This window comes from Pristis pectinata, chromosome 5, assembly GCF_009764475.1.
Source record: "Pristis pectinata isolate sPriPec2 chromosome 5, sPriPec2.1.pri, whole genome shotgun sequence".
In the NCBI taxonomy this organism is placed as follows: Eukaryota; Metazoa; Chordata; class Chondrichthyes; order Rhinopristiformes; family Pristidae; genus Pristis; species Pristis pectinata.
In genome coordinates, this window is record NC_067409.1 from 56,238,562 (window position 1) to 56,250,772 (window position 12,211).

A 12,211-nucleotide genomic window follows, 5' to 3' on the forward strand; every position below is an offset into this window, starting at 1 on the left:
CAGTGTTAATGCCGAGCTCTCCATAAATCCTTTAAATTTTATCTTGATTAGCGTAAGAGCTGTAACTGGTGGAGCCGTGGCAGCATGAAATTTACTGCACTGGCATCGCGCTGAAAGGGCTGGGGATTCAGAGTGAGCTCGTCAATTTCACCCAAAGCAACGCTTTACTCGGTTCAGTCGGCTGGAGAGCAAGCTCACAGCGCCGCCTTTTGGTTCACAGCATCCTGGTCAAGTTTCACGTCAGGAACAATCCCACCACTCCTGATCTAATCAACTCTAAAGTTGCTTTCAAAACAAAATGCCCCAGGCACAATGCTCTTTCCAAATATTTATGACTCATTTCACTACTAAACTCTCGCCGTGAAACCGAAAGGAAGGAGAATTGAAATAGTCCGATTGATTCAAACCATCTTCGCTTTTATAAAATTAAAGTTTGGAATTTAAAACCGACACATTTCCTGGAATTAGTTCGGGCCTTCCAGACATATCACGAAATTAATATAAAATCACCGCAGAAGAAAGATAGATCGTTTGTACTTCGAAATTACTGGAACTATCCTTTATGGTAGGTCTTTCATCTCGATCATATTGTTGGTTTATAACTTACTGCAAACTGTTTATTCTTAAATAGGGTATAAGAAATAAGTAATTGTCAGTTCTAACTCAAAATACCTCAGATTAACCAGGACTGCATATTGATAATCACTGAATGAGGATTGAGCAATGCAATATAACGGCTTTTAAATTTTCCACGCATTTACCCTTAAATGAGATAACTACACTATGTAGTTCAAAGATATAATTTGAAAAGGATGTTAGATAATTAAACTATTGTAAAACGTTCTAAGACTTTCACTAATCAACTGTGTTACTTGACAGAGGCAAAAGTCCAAAACCAAAGACGGGTTGTATGTATGTAGCACATGTTGGGCAGGCAGTGTGTTCAAGCTATTAAATTGCCTCATTGTTAGCAGAGAAAAAAAAACAAACATTTTTTGTGATTGAGCCCCATTTTAATTTGATTAGCAAGCTGCAAGTCCACAAAGGTGCTGACATACATCCTGCAAATTCAAAGTGGGTTGGGAAATCTGGTGGCTCCTCGGCTAAATTGTAAGTGATTGAGATTGAGTTAATGTGCATAATTTGTACCTTCTGGAGAAATTGTCCGGCTTTCATTGGGAAACAATTGCTGTAGTCCCACTTATGAGAGTGATTTCCCCTGCTCTTTTGAAACGTTCTGTTTTCTGAGTGAGTTAACATTGTTTGCTGTCTAAAGTCTGTTATGAGCCCTGTCTTGCACTCTTCCACTACTTCCAGCTAATCTGATAACGGGTGTTGAAAGATTCTAATGGTCTTCAGGAAAAGAAGACTTTTATTCCCATAAGCAGATCCTCAGAATAGTGCAAAGAATTTACAGAACAGAAGCAGGCTATTCGAACCCAATGCCCTCATCAACTCCGTTTGTTATCTCATCAAAAAGATCACAACACAAAAAACAAATAGCAGCAAGAAAAGAAATGTGGAACTTTAAAGGTCGTTATCATTACATTTCTCAAAATGAAGAAAACTATGACACTGTGTGAAAAAATTGTCAAATTTTTTATATAACGATTAAATGTTTTAAAAGTAATGTCAATAAAAGAATGTTAAATACGAGGTGAGATCCTTGAAAGGAGAGGTTTACCAGCTTGGATCAAAAAAAGGTCAAGGTTTTCAGTGCTCTGCATCAATCTTTAGAGAAAGATATCAGAGATTTTAAAAGTGGTTTAGAGCAAGAGGAAATATAGGAAATATTATATACAAAACAAATTTGTTTTGTTCTAAAAACAGATTTTAGATATGTTAGTCAAAGATAGATCCACAATATGATAGAATACTTAACGTGGAATTGAAGTAAGAGAGCATAGATCTCCAGAAATTATACTTCGGAGATGAAAATAAAAGAATTGCAGATATGGGTACTCTAAAATAACAACAGAAAATGCTGAAAATACACACCAGGTCAGACAACACATGTGAAAAGAGAAACAGACCTAATGTTTCAAGTAGTCAAAGACTCTTCATCTTCAACCTGAAATATTAACTCTGCTTCTCTTACCACAGATGCTGCCTGACCTACTGAGTGTTTCCAGTATTTTCTGCTTCTGTTGAATATGGACGTGCACTGGAGAGTGGAGAGTTTCAAAAAGAGACAGGTAATATGGTTTAGACCCTTTATCATAATACCTGTGAAAGGAATCACAGTGGAAGAACGATTTATCACAATCAAGCAGTGTGTTAAACCACTTTAGAAAGTAGTTAAGAGTCTGCCAGATTGATGTGGGATGGTAGTCACATTGTGTCAAACCAAGTTTCCTTTCCTAAAGGACCCCAGTAACAAGTTGGACTTTTATAACAGTCTGACAGCTCTTGTTCTCTAAATGACATGTTTACCACAGCTACTGCTATGCTAATATACCTTATATCGCAGAATTACAGAATGTTTATAGCATAGAGGGAGGCTGTTCAGTTTGTTGAGTCCATACCAGTGCTCGATAAAAGCAAATCTTCAGTCCCTTGCCTCCCTTCACCCTTCCACCAGTAGGAACAGCTTCTCTCTATCTACTCAGTCTGTACCCTTCATGACTTTAAATACCTCTATGGAATCCTTGGCAACCTCTTCTGTTCCAAGGAGAACCTACTCAGCTTCTCCAGTCTATCTGCATAACTAAAGCCCCTCATGTCTTGAATCATCTTGGTAGATCCCTTGTACATCATGCCCAAAGACTTTTTTTCCCCAAAGTGTAGTATTTAGAACTGGTCAAGCCGGTGTCTTACATGGGTTCACCCTGACTTCCTTGTTTTTTTTGTGCTTTCTCTAATTAAACTCTCTAACTCTCTAATTAAAAGACAGTTGGACAAGTACATGGATTGGAAAGGTTTAGAAAGTTTTGGGCCAAACACTGGCAAATGGGACTAGCTTTGATGGGGCTTGGTCACCATGGACCAATTGGGCCGAAGGGCCTGTTTCTGCGCTGCATAACTCTATGACTCTGTAATCCTGTGTGCTTTGTTTTTAGCCACTTCCTTAACCTGTTCTGCCATTTTCAATGAACTATGCACATTAAACCCCAGATCTCTCTGCTCTTGAACCACTTTTAGAATTGCACCATCTAGTTTATATTGCCTATTTCCACTCTTCCTACCAAAATGTACACTCCACATTTATTGCTATTAAATTAGTTGATGGAACTCAGCTTTAGTGAATAAGAGATAATGCATTTGGGTAAATGATAATAGCAGTAGGAAATGGGATCTTAATGGAAATATTATCTATGCCACGAGGATTTGGAGATACCAATTCATAAAGCAACATTGCAGACAGATGACCTGCCAAAAAAAACATGATGGAAGTAACAAATATTTGAAAGGACTGTGGGGAGAATAGGTTACAGGGAAAATTAGTAGGGAATAGGATTGTTTTGTGAACTGGAATAGACTCAGAGTGGGCTGAAACAGCCTTCCTCTGTGTTATGAGGGAATATGAAATGTGGAAACATGAGAAAAAATGTAATATACTAATTATAATTTCAGGTTACAGAATTGTTTAAGGTACTGATTTCAATACAATTCAAAAGATAAGGAATATTAAGACACAGCAGAATGCATGGTCACTAGCAAACTGCCAGTTATGAAGAAGTAAAAAATAGAACAAAAGACTTAAAATCTTGGCTGTTTATATGAGAATAACTTAAATAGTAAGGTAATGTGACAGAATTGTTTTTTTAATGAAAAAATATGATACGGTGGATAGAAGAAGATTACATTCAGTAGTTGTAGAAAGTAGATTGAGTAATGGATATAATATTAAACATAACACTGATTGACACTGTAACCCTTACATATTACTGTGAAAGCATCTCAGTTCCTTCACTAAGTTAATATTGCATTTGGGAATTAATATGGGGAGTCTCTGAGTGAGCATTAATATTTGAAAGGGATCCCCATCAAAGATAATTTAAATAACCACTGTTTTGGAATACTGGAAGAACTGTCTGGTTCAATCAGTGAATACTTCACAGAACACTAACTTAAAACCAACCTTATCTTTCTTTTCAAGGAGAATGTCCATTTGTTGCTAACTTCCTTACACAACACAGATGTGCTATTTTAAGGGGCAGATGTACAGGCCAAGTACAAATGCTTGTTCAGCTGGGACTGAATGGCTTTATAGCTGAAGCATTCTTTGCAAATAGCTCAATTGTTCCCAGTCTCTCTGTCCAATATTCTGAAATAAAAATTGCCCCCATGAAAAAGAAAATAGGCTTGGCTTAAAATGACTGCTCAATTTTCTCTCCTGCCAATGACAAGTTTTATCCTCTGCTTTAGCCTACCTCCTCCCTTCCCCAGCCCCACCTTCCTTTGGAAGAGATGATAAATAGACACCTCCTTTGGCTACTCAGATGGGCGTAATAGATTATGTGGCACTTTTTGAATGTGCAGAGAAGTTCCCCTTGAATCCACCCAGAAGTTAATCCCTCGCCCAATATCAGCAAAAGAGAATATTTGTTTCATTACTGTTTGTGCCAACTTGTATGGGGGAATGCGCATTCCCCAATATAGTAATGATTGTCATAAAACTTATTCATCTGAAGTTGCAGGAATCAGGATTCGCTGAGGATACGAAAGGTGTTTTATAAATACAAAATCTTTGCCTTTTACTGAGAGAAAAGGCTTATATTTGGCTCAATCTGAGAGAGAATGTTATGTAAAATATGTTAAACTAGAGGAGGTATTTAATAATTGAACCTGTGGACTTAGAACAAGTTGTCGGCAGGTAATATGACTGTGAATTCAAAGCAAGTAACAATTCCTAACATACCCACAGAAAGCAGATTCGCCAGAGAAAGTATGCTGCTCAGTTACTCGATCCCAATGGAGCAAAGTTTTCAAAGCCTTTCATTAAAGTAGCCTGGGGGTGTGTGTGGCAGAATGTGAGGTGACTTCCTGTTGTAGACATATTGTTCTTGAATGGGACAGAGTCAATAATCATCTGGTCTATGTATTTCCATCTGACAACATCAACCACCCTCCCTTGGTGTTTACAATGCCTTGGGCCTCTGGACATAAAACCGAAGCAAATGCCCAGAGGCATCTAGTTATAACTGCCAGATAAAATCTAAACGTTCAGTTTCGAGTATGTCCACATTCTTATTTATCACTTTTTTACATCAAGTCTCCGATTTTTTCCTTCTGCCTGTCCTAATTTTTCTGCGGCCTAATACTTTTAGAAATGTATGTTAATTAAGCAGGTCACTGAAAATTTTCGCCCGATAGAAACAAAACGCAGAAGTATACGTATCGGTGCAATCAACAGAATCCAATCAAATCCGGAGCGATAAACCGGCGTCAAGTGGAGTGAAAGATAAATATACAGATGTGAGTTATTTGTAAACTAGACTGAAAATAAGGGGACGAACTGTGTTATCTTTCGAAGTCTCGACACTGCTTCCCCAAGAGATCTTTGATTTTCCCCTCTCTACATAAAATCCAAGCGATCATTGGTATATTTCCACCGAACCATAACATGCGGATGAGCTTAGTTGATCGCAGTTCTTCGCGCTTGGTACTGCTGAAGTTCTTTCGTTGAGTCATTTACCACTTGGATGGGCATCTGTCTGCCAAGGCAGATCCCACTATCCAAGACTGGCATTGTGCATTCATCGTTCCCTTTACCGGGGATTCGGGGACCTGCTGCATTCTTACACTCAATCTATAAACGGTACTTTTTTTTTGTAATGGCAAAATCAGAATCGCTGCAATTTATTTAACTTAGACCTAGCTGTTGAAGTGTGTGTATCAAAATGCGAAACTGAAAAATAAACTACAACCATGGCTGAGGGGTGACTTTTCACTTCACCTGCAGTTCGCATTTCTCAAGCTGTGTACTATCAAGAATTTGACAAATGTTTATCTGTAGTTATCTGAAGGAAAGGGAACTTTGTAAGACAGACTGAATGAAGGTTTGTATCCGCAGTTATATGTTTACTTCGAATGTGCGGGATTTAAAATGTCAAATCATTTAACAGCTCGTTTTGCCCTTAATTGTCCAGCGTGTGTTAAAAGAACAGCTTGTGGTCCTTCGCGGGAAGCAGCATGTAATCACATTGATTAAATGTTATTTTGCAAAAAAAATGATTGGAATTGCATGGACAAGGCAAAACCCTTTACACTTCAGTCAATGTTGAACTGAGATCGGGTTTAGCCAAGATAAAGGAAGGGGCATATAGATGTTACTTTTAACTAAAAATACAAATCTAATTTTGTAGTTTGCAAAGTTTCCACTCTGAAGGCAGTATTCAACATTCTGTCTGCTCGCCGTCAGATCTTATTTAGTTTCATAAAACAATATTCTCCCTCACATCCCCATAATTTTCATTACGTAAATGATCTTTCCCTTATGGACAACGCGGCTTTAGAAAATCTACTTCTTTTAGTTAGACACTGGCTGATAGTGAATGGAGCAGCGATATACTGCGATATTGTCCAAGTATTACTGGTAAATAGTTGAGCGTACACCCTGATATAACTTCATTCTTTGGAAGTAAATATTTAACAGAGGCGGCCGCTGTGATATGCACGGACCTGATATCCCAGCAAAACAAAATGTTTGTTCGAACTGCGTTTCTGATATCCTGCATAGACCAAAGTGGCTTCCATTTCAGATACTGCGCCGATCATCCAATATCCCCTAGTACTCCCCAGCACAGATCGAGAACTAACAGATAATGGGTGTTTGTAAGATATAAATCTTTTAGGTGTATGGTTCGGCTCACTTATCTTTCAGGAACTGGGCTAAGGGATTCCCGAGTTGTTTTGCTCTGCTGTCTTTATCTCTGTTAAACCCGAAATCAGCAGATATTTCCCAATTACGAGTGTTATGCTAGGTTTACGAGTCAGCTCATGTTTCCGCTTTGTACCAAGTAATTTCCCTCATTTCAGTCGGGTTTTGCTCCTTTAGGTCCGGCAGTAGAAATGAACCTTATGAATCATCATAATCTAACCGAGGCTGGCAACAGACGCCGAGACAGTGATTCCCTCTAATCACCATTTTGCTTAATTGCAGCAAGAAACTTATATATAAAAAAATGAAGAATCAATACCTATGAGATGCTTGCTCTGAAGATGTGCTGAGTTGAGATGACAGCTCTCAAATCGAATAAAGGCTATTATTAAAGCCGCATCTTTCTCTCCCTCGCTCCTCTCCACAGATGAGAAAGCGCACCTGATGTAAATGTTCCTTCACAGAATGAAGATAGGGTAGCTGAAATCCGATGATCCGCGAGGTTCCCGTCATTTCAGTCTTAACATTGGCAATATTCCTATCTCTCTCTCTCCCTCCCTCCCCTCTTCCTCTTCAGAATCCTAGTTTCAATCCAACAGGGTCTCGCTCTCTGAGAGACTGATCTGAATGAATGACTGACTGAAAGCTGTGGTTGAAGCTTTCTTGTCTCCTGCCGCTGGTGTTGCCTGCAAGATGTGACTGACCTCTCTCCGGACCCTGACTGCGATTCTTAAACGCCCCCGCTTATCACCAGCCCGGCAGCGCGAACTGGAACGATTTGGCATTCATATGTACAATACCACGGGGTCTTATTCCTCCCTAATCAGACACTGCCGGGCTACAGCGCAGCTCTTAAACAAAGCCGCGTTTTCTGGCAATGGCCGCTAAACCAGTAATGATGCATTGGTACTAGAAAGAAGATTGCACTCCAATGGATAGATTTTCATTTCTGAAGAATATGGGGTCGGGTTCGGGAAAAGTCAATCATTTTAATTTGCATTATTGGTATACTTTCGCCAAATCAGTTGCACGAATATATTAAAAATGCAGGGAGAACAAAGTAAGAATGTATTTATTGGAGAAACGGTTTTAGCTTCAGTGCTGTTGAGAAGCTTCGGACAGTTTAAAGAACTTAGCGGGCAGAATTTAAATGGACCGCGAATTGGAAGCGCCCGTTTATTGACAACCGAGGTTCCAGGGATTATAGTGGTTGCCAGTTTAAGAGTTATACCTCAGCGGGGCGATCAACAACAGAACCGAGGCATGTGCTTTTGGTAGTCATATACCCAATGTCAAAAGCAGCACCGGCACAGTTCAATCCTCCAGCATTTTTTCTGGCTACATTTAAACGCGTTATCTATTCTCTTGGATGTTTTGCCTGTACCAGAAAGTAAATTCCTGCAGTTATTTAATTGGTGAAACGTAGAACTTGGCAAGTTGTTAAAATTCTGTTTTCAAAGCGGAATTATCCGCAGTTTTTCCCCCAGTACTGCTTCGAGGAGTTTTTCTTCGAAAAAGAACGATACATCTTTTTTCTTAACTTCTCAATTCGTGATTCTCGAAAGGATAATTGGTCTGACCTAAAAGCAAAGTGTTGCGATTGCTAGACCTTTGGAGCAAAAACAAACATGCTGTAAATACTCGGTAGGCCAGGCAGCCTCTAGAGACGAAGAAAGTGTGATCGTGCTGAAACGTTAACTCCGTCTTACCTCCCGTTTTATTTCAGCATGTCTATGTTTATCACAATCACTACACAACTTTATGCGTGGGCCTCCCTTGGTACCGATTTGTGCTGAAAGTATACCTCCTCGGAATTCCTATTATTTATCAGAAGAAACCCTTGCTGGACCAAGTCATGTTTATTTGGCCATATCACGTCCTCTGGCGATGGTGCGCTGGGGAGCAAAGTGCCCTCATATACCAAAGCCAATCGCCTGGAATGTGAGGGAACTTAACCTGATACAAATTCACTTCTCAAAGTCTTTCAATAACTCTACAGTTGCAATTTTCTTCTTAATACTGTTGGCTTGGGGAAAGTACATTGGCGCCTCCAATTCCTACCATATTAAGTAGTTGACTTAAATTCATATAGCTGCCCTCAGAGACGTCAATAATATCTCGATGTCTAACCTGATGAAACATCATAATTTATATGGGAAGTTTATAACTTTTGACAGTATTTTGTTTTGTTTTCCATCGATAACCCCCGGCTTGTTCCTAACGCCTGTACCGAATATTTATTTGGTCGGACTTCAAGTCAGGATTAAATTAAATCGGAAGAGCCTCTATTCTGCCATATATTGGCTTTGGGCGGGGAGTGGGTGGTAGGCGTTTGTAAATGTTGGATTAATTTCATAATTACAGTTTTGCTGTTAAAATAGTTTGTCTCAACTATATAAGTACACTCAGATATTTCTACATATAGATGCATAATCATCAGTTAACGATGTGAAATAAAATATCGCTGATTGCAAACAGAGATTTGTAAGAAAGAGGCCAATGAGCTCAGTCTTCCTTCGCCGTCCTTTTGCAGGTTCCGCAGGAAGGCGCAGGCAGCCGTACCCGCAATAGACCTCGAACCAGACATTCTCACAAGAAGCGGAGGCGGCGCCAACACCAGCCTTCCCCTTTTATGACCGGGGACGAATTGAAGCCGATATGGATCAAAGGCTTTGGCAGAATTTGGAGATTGGGAAGGTTTTCTTCCGATCTAATTTAATCCGACGCCTTTTTAGGAATAGCGACGAATGGTGTCAACCCTTAAGTAACCCAACTACACTTATGTTTTATGGTGTGGATGATTACTTTTACTCCACGAAGAAGGCCGAAATGATTTCTGCTAGGACTTCATTTTTCATTTTAGATTAGTTAAGTCCAAATAGATTGAAGCCAGGAAAAGCAGCACAGTCCATTAGAAAAGCACTAAATCACTGGACAAATATCCCAGCTATGTGCTGAAATGCTGCGAGGGAGGACGAAAGGCGTGATTAAACTGGGTGGGCTTCTTGTTTATGATTTTGGGAAGGCAACGTTTTAGTCTGGGTTAAATTAAAGAGAAATATAAGGGAATACAAGAAATAAAGTTGCACATGTCTCGCTCTTTGGTGTCACTAAACACTGAACACTTCCCCTTGATTAACTACCAAGGTTATTTATTCTTTTCCAAGATCTCCGCTTTCAAATGACAGCTAAAACCCTAAATAATAACAGCCGCCTGACTGAGAGACCAGTATTGATGTTTCACTAAATTGTTTTTGTCTAACATTTTAGCCATTTATGGCATGAAGCTAATTAAGAAAACATACATCGATAATTGAATCTTTCATTGGAATAAAACTAACGAGTAATTGACATTATCCCTTGGCATATTGTCCCATAATTTGTTCTGCCCATGCACCTGGATATTAATCATTTTATGCGTTTGTTGGTAAAATGGTAAGACAGACTGTTGCAGAATGTATTTGCTCTTCTGTTTGCCTGTCTTCCCTGGTTACTGCTTTTGGTTACCTATTAATGGTGTGTAACTTGGATAAAATTGCGACATTTCAGCACCATGGAAACATCAGCAATATTGTGTAGAGAGGGGAGCTGCCAGCTGGGAAAGGGGAAAAAAAATCCAGTAACATGCAGCTCTAACAGGGCTCTGCTTTTCAAAGTGCAAACAGCATATGCTATATTTTGGGTGGAGAGTAAGGTCAGGTCTGCATGGGTACACCTGGTGGTGTAATTCAATATTCTTTCCAAATTTCTTCACAACACTAACATCTAATTATTGCTTGCAACTGCTAGACAAAAGTCTAGAACTATCACAAAGATGTCCTGCGGCAAAACTGGTTACATAGCACTTGTTTTTCAAGTGCACCATCTTGCTGATTTGATTCCAATATGGTATCTGATGCACACAAGAACATATGTAGTGTGACTCATGTTGGTTGCTATGGCTGGAATTATACAGAGAGGGCCAATCATAATGTCAGTGTGCATTGCTCCTTTGATGTCATACTGTCAAACTCCAGCTCAAACAATGCCCCTAGCATCTTTGAGGTTCATTTAAGGTTTGACTGTGATTGAGACATCACTCAAACAAATTGTGTGACATTTGATAACAAATACCCTACTATTTATGAGGGTAAGATAGTATATAAACAATGTCAACAGCAACAAAACAGTGGGAACATTTACAGTTTCAAGATCTGTGGGGAGGGGTTGGCCTTAAACAGGAGGATTTATTGTGATCAGATTCAACATGAAGTGAGGACCTGGTGTCTGGCAATAAGAAAGTTTACCCTATGGCCATCATCAGTGCTGTTTAAAGGGATCTTCAATTACTTCCAGTTTAGTTGTTGATTGATACTCAGTAGTGTTTGAACTAATGTGCTGTTTGACGTTTTTAGGCCTTATCAAATTTGTGAAGTCCAAAATGATTGATAAGCTTATGTGCCTTTGCTTATAGCTCTGACAAAACCCTCATGTTTTCGAACACGGATGTCAGAGAATTATAGAGTTATAGAAACATACAGCATGGAAACAGGCCAGTCAGCCCATCACATCCAACTTGACCAGTGGGCACCCATCCATATTAACCCCAACTTCCAGTACTTGGCCAGTGGCTTTCTATGCCTGGGTGATTCACGTGCTCATAAAGCAATCAGCAACTCTTCTTCCACCACTTTCTCAGGGTGCTCTGGTGTCCATTCTGCTTCAAGTGCTGGAGCATGCAGAGCAGGGCAACTTTCTACAAGGGAGATGAGGAGAAGAGAGTGCCACATTTAGCTCTCTACTAAGCAAGAACATGATTGCTCTGGAGGATTTTTAATCTGTCAGCTCCCTAATGGGGCAACGGGCTGCAAATTCAGTGAGAGGCGCTAACAAAAATATGTTACATGCCGTCGTCACAAGTTGAACCACGAGCAGGACCAGGGTCACGCTTCCTAAGGCTACTGAATTACAGTAGCCATTAATTTTTACATATAGCTAGGGAACAGGAGATATCTGTAACATTTCACTTTGCAAGAGGGAAATCCCAGACGAACTCTATTCCACAGCAACTAAATTATCATATTCTCGCTTGTTAGAGAGATGGATGCAACACTCCCACAACGATTTGAAAGGATTGCAGGCTTCCCAAAGGGGCAGAGTGTTATTGACTGCATTCACTTCATTTGATAAAGCTACCCATTAGTTTGCAGATATGCAACAGGAGGGGCTTGCATTCCTTGAATGTATGCCTGCTCATCAGGCAGACCTAGTGGATCCCAATTGCTACTGCCCAACCTCCAGGAAGCAGTCTCCATGACAAATATGGCAAAGGCTCTTGACTCCCATACATAATTCCAGCACACAAGGAGAGTGTGTCTATAAGGAAAGTCATTTTATTACCAGCAGCCT

At 39.8% G+C, this 12,211-nt stretch overlaps 1 long non-coding RNA gene across 1 annotated transcript; it reads left to right on the forward strand.

Moving 5' to 3' along the window:
- Positions 1-314: 314 nt before the first annotated feature.
- LOC127570681 (uncharacterized) lies at positions 315-10,071 on the forward strand. The gene is made up of 3 exons (XR_007956378.1): positions 315-565; positions 2,104-2,195; positions 9,357-10,071. It is a non-coding gene; the product is annotated as an uncharacterized LOC127570681 (long non-coding RNA).
- Positions 10,072-12,211: the final 2,140 nt, after the last annotated feature.